Raw genomic sequence first — 16545 nt, 5'->3', positions numbered from 1 at the left:
TTAAATGCCCAAGGTTAAATTTAGGAATTAGAGGGCTCTTTGCTCTCTGCTGAAGAAGGTAACTTCTCAGGTCAGGTCTGAGCCAGACATGGCTCACATTTTAAGAAACCAATAGGTAAGACAGAAAATACTATTATTCCTCATTTCACAACTTTGATGCTGTGTGCCTCGATCTGCCCAATGTGTGAGGGTGATTTTTACTAAAACGCAAACAAATGTGGTTGGGATACTTACCATCTACTGTGAATCCTTTGGTGGAAATGCTGATGTTTATATAACAAGCATGCTTTTAAAAAAGGCACACCTGCAAAATCATTAAAACTTAGAAAAATAAGCCCAACACCTCCTCCTTTTCAGATTACCTCTGCACAGTTTTAATTTAGTGTGACCTATTTTTTTTTTTGCCAGCATTGACCATTTATCTACATGCCTGATGACCAAGGGAATCATTCTCTGTAATCACTGTTGCATCAGGAGGAAGGCTGGGCTGGAAGTTAAAAGACATGGGCTCTGTGTCCCATGTCACCTCTAATTCCCTGTGTGATCCAGAACAAGTTATTTGATCTTCAGGTTCCTCAATTATAAAGCAAGAGAATAAGTTCTTGCAAAGATGGTTTTCTTCCAGTTCAAACATCATGTGGTTCTAATTTGCTTGTGGACAACGACATTAGCCTAGTGGAAATGACTAAGAGTATTACTTTGTTTTCCTAAAAATGGATAATTATTTGGGAGAAAGTACTTTGGGTAACCAATTCCCTAAAACAAAGATTAAGTAACTAATATACACACCATACTGTCCCAGATGTGGTAAGGAAAGAAGAGAGATGGCCTATGCTGATAAAATTAATGAGGAAAACAATTACACATCTAACCATGATTAAAGAAAATGAAACAGATGTTATGGTATGAAAACAGAGAGGAGGCAGCTTGGAGCATTTAGAAAAGCCTGTCCAGAAGCAACAGTAAAGTTCTTTCTATTAAAGTTTCTAGGATGGGTTGGTGGGTTAAGCATCCAACTCTTGATTTCGGCTCAGGTCATGATCTCACGGTTCATGAGTTCGAGCCCCGCGTTGGGCTCTGTGCCGCCAACGTGGATCCTGCTTGGGATTCTCTCTTTTTCCCTATCCCTCTGCCCCTCCTCTCTCTCTCTCAAAAGAAATAAGCTTAAAAAAAAAAAAAGTTTCTAGTAAAGTTAGGGTTAAAAGAACACTGAAGACAGCTTCTAATTCTGGACTTCCCAGGTAGTGATTCTGTTGCATAAGACAAGCCACCCATCTTCCCCAAGCTCAAGGCTTCCCATCTGCCAAGTGGGAATCCTATAACACAGACCCAACATACTGGACAGGCCACTGGGAGGCACAAAGAAAACACCAGCATTACAGAGAGGGCTTGCTAAAATGCTGTCTAGTGGAAGGTACACAAAGCTGGGGAGGACCTACTGAGCATGTGTCCCTATCGATTTTGAGCTGATGATTTCTAAAAACCAGAATTTCTGCTGAAAAAGGCGTCTAGAGATAAAATTCAGAACTGATGGGCTATCCTACACAGTGGCTTCTTTTCTTTCTCTCACCTTCTTAATTTTCCCCTTATTTACTTACTAAATAAAAATGTGGTTATTGTTTTAATTAAATAGTATAAAAAGGTATAAGATAAAAATAAAAAATGCCTTCCCTCACCCCTCTCGATCCCCAGGAGCTTCTTACTTTACCACGACTAACAACAGCTTATGTATCCTTCCAGAAAAAAGCTGGAGACTGGCTCATGATCATAAATATACATGTACACAGTCTCGTATCTACCCCCTCTATCTACAGCTAGACACCTTCTTTTCTAGGTATCTATTACTGGAGAACAAAGATCTTATTTCAAATAATCTCAGTTTAAGGCCATACAGTTTTAGATTACTGAAATCTGACATTGCTTTTAGTGGTGATAATTAAATAATAATGCTATTATTATTTCTTACCAATAGGAAAGGGGAACAGAACAAGGTTATTTAATATGCTATGGAAGCCAATTCTTGAATTCAGGAGTACAGAGCAAAATACCATATTGTTTTTGGTTAAATAAGAGAAAAGTCAGCCCTGAGAAGACTGATAAATACACCTTTGGTTCTGCAGATCTGCTTCTGAAAAATGGAATAGAGAAGTCAATGATTTTTTTATCTCCTCTTGTTCCATACATTCATTTCAGGTTCACTTTCAAAGAATGCTCATTAAAAAAAGAGGGGTTTTCAGCATTAACAAATTCACTGAGTAACTTTTAAAGAATGAATGTATACGCAAAAATTTAAAAACAAGACTTTAAGCTATTAGCTAAAGTAATTTAATAAATTAAAAGCATTTTCACATTGGACACATAACTCCCTGTCATCCTTCATCCAACAAAATTAACAAGGACCCAAGTTTTTTTTATTTGTCTTTAATCTCCATTCAGCTCAAGAATATGATAACGTAGAGAAAAAATGAACAGTTATTCAGGCCATGACATGCCCAGGACTATTTACCAGACATACTCTCACTCACACTGTTAAAAAATGGTCTCTCTCCTTACTCCTACATCCTATGGTTCTTGTCATTTCGATGGCACACATTTCACTGGCTTTATTACATAGCAGATGGGTGGGACTGTTCAAGCCCCCTTCGAGTCGTACACAATGGGTATTAAAACTCTGTAATAATTGGTCAAGACATTTCTCCTTGGCTCTCTTCCAATCCGGAAAGCTCAAAGCAGTTGAGTGTAGTTACTCTATTGTTCTGTATTTCTCACCTCCTCTTCCAAAGTGGTTTACTACAATCATCTTCCTGATTCTCCTCTTACAAATAAAATCATTTTCTATTTCTGAATTTCTCTCTTTTTTTTTTTTTCCTGCTGAAAGTGCTATAATGCTTTGCTGCTCTGAGTCGTCTAAAAATGTCTGAATATTTGGTAAAAAGTGCCATTGCCACCACACAGAAAAGGCAATGTGCTGGTCTCTGTGACAAGTACAGAGATTTGCTTGGCTAACTTTGTCTGAACTCCCTGTGGTTCTCACATATGTTACTGATATCATAGCATATTATCTCTTATTAGCAGACAAAATGGTCTCAAAACGGCTGGAAAAAAAGTAAATTCAAATAAATGGGAAATCTGACAATAGAAATTTTGAGGCCTTGATGGATCTCAAAATACCTACAAATCTTTAGAAAAAAAACTTTAAGAGCCTACGTTACTGATAAATAAAAGAAATTTGGACTTGCACCTAACATGAATCATGTTGGAGGAATTAATTTACTTCTTTCAGGCTGAAGAGTTTTCAGACATCATGGTTCATAAATTCTTATGGCCGATGGGGCTTTATAGTAATTCTGCCTCTAAAAATAATCATGGGAGGGTACATTTTCTGGGAGAATAGAAAATTTGCTTCTTCAAAATTAATTAAGTCATTTATCGTTTCTTCCAAAGGGATCAGTCACAATCTAGAACTACCTGGGAATGGAACCACAGATTTGTTCTAAGGGACGGTTATTAAAGCCTAATTGGAGGATTTCTATTTCTGGCCAAGAGTGGACTGAGTTATATATAATCTTTCCTATGGGTGAACTATTATCAAATTAAAATAAAAACAAGCTGGATAAATCATCGTGGAATACCAAAAATGCCTCATGGTATACAGTGGTCTCCCAAAAGTTGGTGGGGATACCCTCCCACAAAACAAGCCTTTTCCAGAGGGGCAGATCCCTACTGGCACAGTAGGGATCTTTGCTTCACCCAACAGCTACACACCTGAAGAGTGAGAGTTGACTTGTGGTTTCCTGGGCTGATGACAATTTTCGGAGAGGACAGCTCTGAGGTTCCCCAGGGAGAAAGGTCCCCCAAAATAAAAATAACAGCCTCCTTTAAAACAAGGCAATGGATGCTCTGGGAAGGTAAGTGGAGTAAGGTGGTGGAGAGGGATTCCCACCATTCCATGCCTCTCTGCCCAACCTTTTCAAACTTAGCACATTGGTTTTTTCACCGTAAAATGCTCTGGCTTTAGGAAAGTTGGGAAAAACATCTCTCAGAGTTGGAGGAAGGTAGGGGGGAAATACATTTGGCTAGTGAGCCTGAGAACACATGGAAAAGCATGTGACTTCTAAAAGCCAGAAAGGATTACATAAGCTTCTTTTGAAGCGTTAGATTCCACACGAGTCCCCAGAAGGGCCACCCCGACTCCTGAGCCTGGACACGAATAGTTCAGTCTCCACAAGGACTAGCCCTGGCCATAGGTGAAAATTCTGCTTCCCATATAGAATTGTTGGGCACCATGTCGAATGGAAGAAATCTCACCTAGCTAAAACACAGTCTACTTGTCTTGCTTCTTAACAGTTGCTGGAATAGAAAGCATCTTCTTCCCTTACTATGTCCTTTGGTCCTAAATTCACATCTTTCTGTGGGCCGGTGTGGACGAGAAGGAAGAAGCCAGATGGAGACTGATGACTGATGGGGCTCCAGATGCCATTCCTGGAACAGCTTTCGCTGCCAGGTCACCTGCCTTATTAGGAAAAGCCTGAAGGATTAGTCTCATCTATGTAGGGAAATACATCTACATTTAGCTTGGGCCTTTGCGGGAATGTATTCATCCCAACCTTGGCTTTCCAGCTGTGACCAGGACATACTGGGAGTGGTGGAGAAAGTTCTCTGGTCATGGGCAGGCAAAGGGCAGCAGCTGTTTTGTGCTCCTCTCCTGTCAGTCTCTAAGGTAGTTCAGACTCACTTCTGCCTCCTTCCCGGCAGTGGTGAACTGGGTAATTTGAACTAAACTTCCCAATGAACACAACAGAGAAATATGGACAAAATAGTTTTTAAAAAATCTCTCCTAAAAGCACAGAAGAGCTAACAGGATGGGGAGGGTCTTCTAATGTAAGATCTGGGAGGAGGAGGTCCAAAGACGTGGGCCTGGGGATGAGGGGCCACTTTCACCCCATCAGAGGGTGAGCCTTATAGGGCCAGGGGGCCAGGGCATCCCTAGGGTTAAGACCTGGTAACCACTTTATACTTACGGTTGGGACCCTAGGAATAAGAGAAAACAAAAACAGACTGGTCTGATTTCATGTGATGTGGGTGGGCTAGAAAATCTCAAGTCCCCAGATTGATCCAGAATTGCTGGTACCCCAAAAAGCCTGAAGAAGCTATTTAAAATCCTCTCTAGAACTGTCATTTTTATCAGCACCACTCAAAGCCTCAAATTACTGCATTTCATCAATCTTAAATATCACTAATTATATGACTGCACTACTATTTCAGGTACTGGTGAAAAAGAAAAAGAAAAAATGTTAGGTACCTACTATTTTAGGTACCACCTATAAATGTAGGACTCCGTCAACTGTAAATCACATCTGAATTTCACAGATTAAAGGGTGACGAAAAATACATCTTAAAATTGATGAGCTGATATTCGTGCAAATATTTCTTCAAAACAATATCTAGCACACATTCAAAGATAATCAGGCACATAAGGAGATATAACATAATATGAACCAGCATGATAATCAGAACGAATCACAGACGGAAAAAACAGCTGCATAAGTATTCCAGATGGAAAAATTATGACATACGAAATGGAAAACAACTGTACTTACTATGCTCATGGAGATTCAAATTGGGCTTAAAGAGTTCAAAACAAGGAAATAGGAACTATATAAAAGTGACATTAAAGATCTAGAAAAAGAACTAGAAATTCTAGAATTGATATTCAGTAACTCAAATTAACAATGTGAGAGATGATTTATCTGCAGATTAGATACAGCTGAAGAGACACGGTGTGATTTAGAAGATAGGTCAGAAGAACTATCAGAAGGTAGCTAAGAGATATAAAAAAGGTGGAAAGTACAGGAAAGAGGGTAAGAGACATTAAAAATATAGTAAGGAAATTTAAGACAGTAAAATGACCTTGCAATACAAAGTTCTCCCAGAAATAGGCAAGGGAGTTCAGAGGAAGTTGCTAATAACCCTAAGCTCAGCTCCCTCAAAGACCAACTACACCACTGAGGCAGGTCACCTTAATGAAGATCCAGAGGTAGAATAACAGCGGTTAAAAGGTGCAATATTGTGATTTATAGGAAATACGTATTTGGCAATTCAGATGACCAAAGCCTATTTCTCACACATAGTTGGTCTTCATCTACAGCCACAGTTCCTGGTTCACAGCCCCTCAAACCTTGGAAATTTCCTGAGCTAGAACAGCAATGGGAACATCTTTTTTCATAATATTTAGCCTCTGTCCTCAGTTCCTAAAATCACTGCGAGCCAAAAAGGTGAAATAGGTCTCTTGGTACTCATAAAAAGCCCCACTCTTTGCCACACCTGGGTATGTGTTAAACAGGTGACTCTTTGAAAGTACCTAAGAATAGGGGCTGGTTGCCAAGAGAACTAACCATGAATGCAGGGATGGAACTTTCAGTCCTACTCCCTGACTTCCAAGTAGGGGAGAGGGGCTGGAGGTTGAATCAATCACCAATGGCCAATGATTTAACCTATCATGACTATGTAATGCAACCTCTGTAAAATTCCAAACGGAAGGAGTTCAGAGAGCTTCCATCTGGGGAATCTGAATGCTTCTGTATTAATCACTGTGCCTGGCCCCAAACTCAATGAGAAACTCCTTTGTTTGGGACCTCACCCTATGTATCTCTTCATCTGGCTGTTGATTCATACTCTTTAATATCCTTCATAATAAACCAGTAATCCAGTGAGTCAACAGGTTTCCTGAGTTCTGAGCCATTCCGGCAAATTAACTGAAGCCAAGGAGCGGGTAGGGGGAACTTCTGATTTACAGCCAGTCACTCAGAAAGAGGTGACAAGCTGGGCTTGCAACTGGTTTCTGAGGTGGAAGGTAGTCTTGTGAGACTGAGCCCATATCCTGTGGAAGCTGATGCTATCTCCGGGTAGATAAGTCAGAATTGAGTTGAACCATAGGACAGCCAGCTAGTGTCCAAGAATTGCTTGAATGTGTGGGGAGAACACATTGGTTCTCAGAACTTTTGAGGATCAGAACTTTTTATTTTATAATCACTTTTAATTTTTTTTATGTTTTATTTATTTTTGAGAGTAAGAGAGACAGAGGACGAGTCGGAGAAGGGCAGAGAGAGAGAGAGAGAGAGGGAGACACAGAATCCGAAACAGGCTCCAGGCTCTGAGCCATCAGCACAGACCCCAGTGTGGGGCTGGAACTCACCACGAGATCATGACCTAAGCTGAAGTCAGTCGCTTAACCGACTGAGCCACCCAGTGTGTCCCTGATCAGAACTTTTTAAAAAGAATATGCAACTACAGTTATTTTACCTTTCTGTGCATCACTCTCCTCACGTGTGAATGGATATAGTAAAATAGTTCCCACTTCACAAGCTGTTGTAAGAACTGAGGGTTAACAACTGTGAAGCAGTGACTCTGTGCTCCATGTATGTTGGCTGATACCAAGGGGATCGAGCTCCCTGTCCACCCAACCTTACTTCAGGAACTCAACAGGCAGCTTCACCACTATGAACAAAAAGAATTTAGCCTAAAACACAAAACTGGAAACGTTGGAACTGTGGAACATTAGGGTTGGACAGAACTCTTCATAGAATATCCAGAAGCTCAAAAGTTTGTCTTTCCTTTTAAAAAATGGGTTTTATATATGCAGATCAATTTCTTAAACCACTAACCCCAAACAGAAAAACAGATAATTAACAAAAGATACAAACAGGTAATATTACAGAGAAATGTTTAGCTATAGTGGTAACCAAAATGCAAATGAAAGCAATAGTGACATATTTTCCACTGATCAAATTGATAATTCCTAAAAAATTAAATACCCTATGCTACCAACGATGTGGTAACATCATTTCCATTTTTGGAACGCAATTGGTTAGCATGGTACATTCCACCCTTGGTTGAGTAGTTTCACTACCTGGAAATGTATACCAAGAAAACAATCCAAATTGTAGAAAAAGTATGGGCACAAAGTTGCTCACTGCAATGATACAGCAGTGAGAAACTGGGAGCAAATGATATTCACTAATATTGAATTGTGTAGCCTTTAAAAGTTATGTTTACTGGGGTGCCTGGATGGCTCAGTCCATTGAGCATCCGACTCTTGGTTTTGGCTCCAGTCATGATTGCAGGGTCATGGAATCAAGCCCCATGATGGGCTCCATGCGTAATGTGGAGCCTAATTAAGATTCCCTCTCTCTCTCTTTCTCTCTCTCCCCTTCTGCCCCTCTCCCCTTCTCTCTCTCTCTAAAATAAAGTGAAAAAAATTTCTTTAAAGTTATGTTTACAAAGAGTTTGTAAAAACATGGAAATTGTTATAATATTAACTAAAAAGATATGAATTGCAATCATATGTACAGTATGATCTCAATTGTGTTTAAAACTTGAGCTGAGGGAAAAAACACTAAAGCAAGCAAAAATATGATTGGGTCAAAGGATCATGGTAGGATTTTAAAATTTTTCTTGCTACTTCTCATAATGCATATATAGCACTTTTCTAAATAGGGAAATAAATGTGTTTTTTTCTAATTATTTACTATAAGGCCATTATCAAAGAGCATCAAAGGAAGGTTTTTTTTAATTTAAAAAAATTTTATTGAGATATAATTGGCATATAACATTATATTAGTTTCAGGTGTACAATGTAATGATTCAATATTTGTATATACTGTGAAATGACCACCACAGTAAGTCGAATTAACATCCATCACCACACACACGTTACAAATATTTTTTTCTTGTGGTGAGAACTTTTACGTTCTACTCCCTTAACAAAACAACTTTCCAATACACAATACAGTATTATTAAGTGTAGTCACTGTGCTATACATAAGAAGGTTTGTCAAATAATCTCATTTCACTAAGTCAACTGTTGGCGCTTTCTCCTGGTTCTTTTCAGTACAACTCATATGCACGTATACCTTTGGCATAGGTGAAATCAGTGTGAATTAATGATTAGTTCCACCAGGACCAGATGACCCGGAAACTCTTCCTGCCGGGACCTCCCTCCACTAACACGCGCTGGCAACCAGGAAGTCGGAACAATTTTTCAGTAACAATGAGTGTCAAAGGGAACGGCACAAACTCTTCACCCCGAACCCAAGCTTAGCAGTAACCTTTGTGCAACCCTGGCAAGCCACCTAACTTCTCTCAGCCTCAGTTTCTCCGCGCATACAATGACACAAGGAGAGCTGCTCACTGATCCCCAAAATCCCTTGCAGCTTTTTTTTTTAATTTTTTTTTTTAACGTTTATTTATTTTTGAGACAGAGAGAGACAGAGCATGAATGGGGGAGGGTCAGAGAGAGGGAGACACAGAATCCGAAACAGGCTCTGGGCTCCGAGCTGTCAGCACAGGGGCCGGATGCGGGGCTCGAACTCACGGACCGTGAGATCGTGACCTGAGCCGAAGTCGGCGCTCAACCGACTGAGCCACCCAGGCGCCCCAATCCCTTGCAGCTTTAAGCTCTGTGATTGTGTGTAGATTTGACCCCAAATCTCCAAACAGGTCTTGACTCTTGAAAAACTTCGTAAAAATCAAATCCATGTAAACACAAATGGAAAACCAGCCATTTTTTTAAAAATCCCTCCTATAATAAATCTTCTCGTAGCGAGTCTTTTTATTTTTGTTAACTCTAGACACTGACATATTGACAGTTCAGTTTCGCATACCACCAGGCCCATTTACATACTATGGCAATAATCATAGCACGTTCTATTCCTCACTGAAGGTAGGTCGATTTAAATTAAGGAAAAAGATTGTGAATGAATGAAAAGTCTGAAATATAGGGATTTTTGTTTTGGTTTTTTTTATTAGGTTTTCAAGTACTTTGATTACTTGCCTCCCCCCGCCCCCAAAAGGTATTTCCTACCTAGCTTGCTGCAATGCAAGGAGAAGTCTCATCCCAGTCTTGGGTATTCCAAAAAAGAAGGCTGAATCAATGAAATCTTACGGTAAACTCTCCACATACCATTATAACATACTGAAAAAGAGTTTCATTCGCTTTCTGAATCAATAAACTTGGGCACTAGGCCAACCTCACTTACAATGTGCATGAAGTTACTTCTGTCCACGAAGGGAGCTCACACAGCTTCCTGCTAAACTTGAACCAACCTTGCCCCAGGTTCCATCCTAAAAAGAGGCTGCTGATGCTAATGCTGACCCAGAGCCACCGAAGCTCTGAAAGTTTACTTCTGAGGACAAACGGTAACAGAAGCACAGGCCACCCTGCATTTAGCAATTCCATCTTGATCCATGCTCTCTAGGCATGCCAAGTCTTTGAGAAGCTTCCCTTAGCTCTTGCCATCATCGGTAGAGGCAAGTCTCTACCTTCCTATCCCTGCGGCCACAGCTGTCCTGTGGCTCCTCAAATCTTTCCAGAGACAGCTTCACTTAAAGCTAATGAAACTGAAACCCCTCTTGCACAGGACCCTTCCGATGCCCCAGCAACGCTGTCATCTGGTCATCTCGTCTTTTCCTTAAAGGTGACCCTCAAATTACATAAGCATCCTGTCCCATCAGAACTAGATCCTCTCCCCACCTCCCTCCCCAGTGCTGCTCACCAGCCACTGCCCAAGCAGCGGCTGGGATGACCCTGTGGGCAATGGTAGCTGCCTGTGGCGGTTCTGCTACCCATATTTCTGGCATATGAATCAGCCACATGCTAGGGGAAGAATTTGAGTTTTGCTTTTTTTTTTTTTTTTTTTTTTTTTGCCTCAAAAGATTGACTTAACATAATGGGCAGATTCGACTATGTGGGATGACAAGAGATGCTTCACTGACTTATGAAATTACTCATATGGGAAGTTCTACAAAGTTAACTTCACATTTACTAAGTCACCTTGACCAAAAAGAACCAAGTTACGGGCGCCTGGGTGGCGCAGTCGGTTAAGCGTCCGACTTCAGCCAGGTCACGATCTCACGGTCCGTGAGTTCGAGCCCCGCGTCAGGCTCTGGGCTGATGGCTCGGAGCCTGGAGCCTGTTTCCAATTCTGTGTCTCCCTCTCTCTCTGTCCCTCCCCCGTTCATGCTCTGTCTCTCTCTGTCCCAAAAATAAATAAAAAACGTTGAAAAAAAAAAAAAAAAAAAAAGAACCAAGTTACATTAAATCAGGCCTCTCCCAGAAAAGTAGGAAGTTATACAGAATGGTATGTATTAACTAATACCCCTTAAAACAGTGGTTCTCAGTGCCTGGGTGGCTGAGTTGGTTGAGCATCCAACTTTGGCTCAGGTCACGACCTCGAACCCTATGTCAGGCTCTGTGCTGACAGCTCAGCAAAGAATCCTTCGGATTCTGTCTCTCTCTCTCTCTCTCTCTTTCTCTCTGCCCCTCCTCTGCTCCCGCTGTCTCTGTCTCTCCCTGTCTCTCTCAAAAAGAAATAAACATCAAAAACAAAACAAAACAAAACAGACGGTGGTTCTCAATCAAGGGTGATTTTGCTTCTCAGGGGACATCCAGCAACAACCAGAGACATTTTTGACTGACACAATTTGGGGTGGGGGAGGGCACGTTACTGGTATCTGCTGGGTAGAGGCCAGGGATACCGATAAACATTCTACAATGCACAGGGCAGTTTCCCGTGACCAAAAAATTATTCAGCCCACAACATCGATAGCACTCAGGCTGAGAATCTCTGCCTTAAAATAGTGGGCATGTATAGACAGGTAAAGAAGCAAGGATTCTGCTTGGAAAACGATTAACCTTTAAACACTAGAGCAGGCAAAGGCCAGGTTGACAGACAGTTGAGGCGGGGCGGCGATCTGACTTTAGCCACCACACCATGACATGAAGCATGGAAGGCTCCAGATTTTCATGGGTCACACGGGACTGCAGAGACCCTTGCCAAGAGTGGCTACACGAGGAGGTGTAGCATAATCTCAGGAGCACCAGGAAGGGGATTTTGCCTCCCCAATCACCTCCAACACCCACTTGCCTGTGCCTGAAATCCTCTCCCGGCAGACAAAGCCTTTCATTCCAACGAGGCTTACAGCACAAAGACCCCTGGAAGAGAGGACAGTGACCTACATTCATCTTCAAGAGAAAGTGACTGATGACAGATTGTTTTTCCCCTGAGTTTCCATACAGGGAAAGGCTCTGAGCAGCTGAAAGTGGTGAGCGCAAAGGAAGCAATAATGGGCCCGGATGAGGTAGGTAAATGGTGAAGTGGGCGAGACAATGTCCTGAGACAAGTGTCCTCTACAGATAAGCCTGAGCCTGCAGGGAGGGAGGGATGCAGAGAGAAAAAAAGAAGTCACATTCTTAGCCTTGGAGAAGATTACAATCAAGTTCAGCTCAGGTGAAAAAACGCCAGGAATGCTCGAAAGAATGGCAGGGATCCAGCACCATCCCAGCAGTGAACAGGACACAAAGGTCCTCGCTGGCCCTGAGATCACAGGGAACCCCAAACTGTGCTGGGTGGAGCCCATCACCCCCCACACCCAGCAGAGTCCTGGACACAGAGTAAAATGCTCAGGCAGCATTTCTTTGTTGAATGAATGGAAACTATTCTAGATGAAGAAGGATCAAACTACTGGCTTGTTTCCCTTCACACCTCTACTTACACCATTTTTCTCAATTTGGGAGGAAGCCTTGGTTTGAAGTCTCTTCTGCCCCTGTGAATCCTATTCCATCTCGCAAGGTCAGTTTTTGTTTTCTCTGTACGTTCCTGATTTCGGCCCCTGTGGGGTTTTCCTCTGCTCTTCTCGTAAGTAAAGGAGGCCTGAAGCCACTCACCTAGTGCTTATCACATTTCCTATGTATCTTTTATAATGGGCCTACTTTCAGGAAGGATTTGAGGGGGGCTTTGGAGTTCATAACAAAAAAATATGATAATGTTGTTTAAAAAGAATTTAAGAGAGGGGCGCCTGGGTGGCTCAGTCAGCTAAGCGTCCGACCTCGGCTCAGGTCGTGATCTCACGGTCCGTGAGTTCGAGCCCTGTGGCCGGCTCTGTGCTGACAGCTTGGAGCCTGGAGCCTGCTTCGGATTCTGTGTCTCCCTTTTTCTCACTCCTCCCCCGCTGATGCTCTGTCTCTCTCTTCTCAAAAATAAATAGACATTAAAATAATAACAATAAAAAGAATTTAAGAGGGAAACTGGAGATAATTTGGGAAGAAAAAGAGCACTGTACCAAGAAGCTGGGATCAAGCAGTGCCCAGGAATTGCTGGAGCCCAAGGCAGAAAGATGAACACACTAGACATAGAGCAGTTCTCACCATCCAAGAAGAGGAAAGCCACAACACCATGAGCACAGAACTTTTTTTGACATTAAATTCTAGGAGGAATTTGCTCCTGGCTTTTCAAGTTTGCTGTGCAAGCAGTCTTTTTATGTGTTTATCTCAAGAACTCTGTTAAGTCCTTCATGACTGGGGTGCCTGGGTGGCCTAGTCGGTTAAACGCCCAACTTTAGCTCAGGTCATGATCTCACAGTTGGTGGGTTCAAGCCCTGAGTTGGGCTCTGTGCTGACAGTTCGGAGCCTGGAGCCTGCTTTGGATTCTCTCTCTCCCTCTCTCTCTGCCCCTCCTCCATTCACACTCCGTGTCTCTCTCTCAAAAATTATAAATAAACACTAAAAAAAAAAAAAAAAAAGTCCTTTATGACCAAGACTACATCTTAGATTATATCTCCCTGATAGCAGCCTATATTAAACATAAGTGCTCAAATATTTGCCAAGAGACTGATGGCCCACAGTTTTCTTGACAATCTGGATATTCCAGTGCGTGTCAGGATCCCAAGATGATCAGAGTAATAGAGTCATCATATCTCTTAGCAGGAAGGACCCTCAGACCATTTGATTCTTTCACTTAGCCCCTAGCCACCCAAATGACGGGATTTTAAAGATATCCTCACCCCACCTGTTGTCACCAATTTGGAACTAGGAGTTGGAAGGTCCAGGCTGGACCTATCTTTGTGCCTTCCGCCACCCCCTTCATGGTTTATTTAGTTGGTTGTCCATTTGTCTGTCTTTCTGTCCTCACCACTGATTGTCTATCCCTTTGACTATCAGGACTTTGCCCTATTAACCTTTAATTCATTGCAGTAACTAGCATGGTGCTTTGCACAAAGGAATTGACAACCTCTCCCCCACCCCAAGCCCCTGGCCATGTAAACAAAGTGAATTGGAAAGGGGTCCCAGAGTAGGCCTTTGCATTATTCTGCCCTGCTCCCCTCCAACCCCTCAAGCTCTAGTATCGAAGACAAGCTCTTCCTACCCCACATGACAAGCAGTCCAGAAAGGGTAAAATGTAGGCTACTAAAGGAACTGAAGACTGAAGGGTCCAAAGACACATTCTCTCTTTTGTTTCCATATGTCTCCTAAAAGTAGGCTGGGCAATCCTTCAGAAAACACACACACACACACACACACACACACACACACACACACACACAACCTTTGTACACACAAGGTGTTCAGGAGATACCTATTAAAATAAGGTCACAGCACAACTACCTTGAAAACAGGAAGCACTCAATAAATATCTGCTAAATTGAAATGTTTGTAACACATCTACTTTGTACCTAGTAGATGCTCAATAAATACCTTTAAATTAAGACGATCCTAGGACTGCTGCCTTGCACATAGTAGGCCCCCTGTAAATGGCTATTAAATCTCACAGTGGTAGACGCTCGCTCCTCAGAGAACCGGGCAGAGGTGACATTAGTCAAATCCCAGGCAGAGATCCATGAATGGAAATGCGCGTCTCGAGGTAGCGCTTTTGAGAGTGCTGGAGAGGCGCGTGACAGTGCGCGGCCGCCGCGCACAGCGCGCTTTTTGCGGAGCCGCGGACGCACCGCCTGCTCTCGGGCATTGATTAGCGATCCGGACCCATTCCCCACCCAGGGGCGGGCAACGGCTGCCGCCTCCACTTGTCACTTCGGGGCTGCACCTGAAGCTCCCGCAACGGCCCCCTCCCGGGGCACCCGCCCACCCAGGCTTCTCGGATTCCGGAGAGTTGCGGCCAGAACAAAAGCAAACGCCAGCCGGGCTTCCGATTGCTTTCCGGTGGAGAGCAGCCGGGGAAGAGGCTGGGGGAGCTGGCCCAGGACCGGGCTGCGTGGTCAAACCCGACCGGCTGCCGGCAGCTGCCCGCCCTCCCCAGCGGATTCGGGCTGGGGATTGCCGAGCCGGAGAAAGCGGCGGGGCTGCCTCCCTCCCTCCCAGCTCTCCCGGGCACCCCGAGCCCCCGCCCTGGGGCCGCGAGGGGCAGAGTGGAAGCCTCAGTCGGGTGGGGCGTGGGGGGCGCTATAGTAACCCCTGAACGAAGCGCGAAGGCGGCTAGAAGAGAAGATGCTAGGGGACTGGGGCAGACCCCACAACCAAGATCCCAATTCGAACTCGCAATACGAACCGCCCCTCGGAGCCCCCAAACGCGCGGAACTGCCCGCAGGGGTGGGGTCCCCCCACCAGCACCCGGTCCCTAAATTCTCCTGCACTACACACCCCCCGGGGACGCCCAGTGGCAACCTTCCCATCGGAACCGCAGATCCAGGGACAGCCCCCGCGCGCGGTCGGCCGAGGAATGGGGTCTTTGAGCGCGGCCGCGTCGGTCCCGCGGGAGACACCCCCCCCCCCCTCGGAAACTCGCTAGTTTGGTATTTGCTTGGTTTTCTGTTGGGTTTGGGTTGTTTTTTTTTTTTTTTTTAAGGTGAGGTGGGGGTGCAGAGAGAGCAGGGAAGTAGCATTTCTTCCCTTCGCCCGGCTTCTCCAGAACCCGCAGAACTCCGAGAGGGGCAGGCAGCGGGAGAAGAAAGAAAGCGGAGGGGGAGCCACTTACCCAAGGCAGAGCCCGAGAGCGCGGCGGCCCGGGCGCGAGAGACGCCTTTGTCTGCGGTCGCGGCGCCGGCGCGCTCGGCCAGGCGGGTCCCAACCCCGGCGCGCCGCGAGCTCCCGCGGGCGCCCGGACAGCCCGGCTCGCGGCTCCGGCTCCGGCTCGCGGCTCCGGCTCCGGCTCCGGCTCCGCTCCGGCCCCCGGCCGCACCGCCCCGCGATCGCCGCCGCCGCCGCCGCGGCTCCGCCCCGAGCCGGGCCCCGCCCCCGGGCCGCCGGGCCCCCACCTGCTGCGGCGGCGGGAGCCGGGGAGCCCGGCCTGGGCGTCCGGGGACGGCCGCCTACCCCGCGCGCCCCGCTCCTGCCTGCCTCCCCAGCCACCCCGCGGAGCGAGCGCGGGGCGGACGGACCTTGTCCCCCGAAGCCCCCCGCAGAGGCAACCTCACCTGGGGGGCTTGGCGCCCGCGCGTTTTCTGAGTCGAGCCTCCGTCCCGAGGCAGCCTGGCCTTCCTGCCCGGGCGCACGTTCTCAGGAGTCCTCCGTCACCTTGGAAGCCGGTCCCCACTTTTGCCGGGGGGGAGGGGACCCCTCGGGGTCTGCCCGAGAGGGAGGGAGCGGGGGCGGGGGGGGGGGAAGCTGGATCCTCCCCTGCCCCGGCCGAAAGCGGGCCTCCCAAGCCTGGTCAGCCCCGCGCCGCTGCAGCGGCCGGGAGCCGAGGCGCGGGGGTAGAAGGAGCGGACGGGGACCTGGTGGCCGGTTTGGAGCCGTGCGGTCCTTGGCCGTCGCCG

At 45.4% G+C, this 16545-nt stretch overlaps 1 protein-coding gene across 4 annotated transcripts in view; it reads right to left on the bottom strand.

The window, feature by feature from the left end:
• Window positions 1-16338, bottom strand: part of MAPK4 (mitogen-activated protein kinase 4) — a 153806-nt gene extending 137468 nt beyond the window's left edge. For 2 of the 4 annotated variants that reach the window (XM_060613865.3, XM_060613867.3), the window contains exon 1: window positions 16204-16338. The gene's annotated coding sequence lies outside the window, so the exon portion shown is untranslated. Of the gene's footprint in view, window positions 1-15764; window positions 16018-16203 lie in introns of those variants that run through there. The other 2 variants (XM_060613864.3, XM_060613866.3) reach the window with 1 other exon arrangement.
• Window positions 16339-16545: the final 207 nt, after the last annotated feature.

The sequence above is a fragment of the Panthera onca genome, chromosome D3, assembly GCF_046562875.1.
Source record: "Panthera onca isolate mPanOnc1 chromosome D3, mPanOnc1 haplotype 2, whole genome shotgun sequence".
NCBI lineage: Eukaryota > Metazoa > Chordata > Mammalia > Carnivora > Felidae > Panthera > Panthera onca.
Note: the sequence above shows the minus strand (reverse complement) of the source record. Positions and strands in the feature narration are given on the sequence as shown.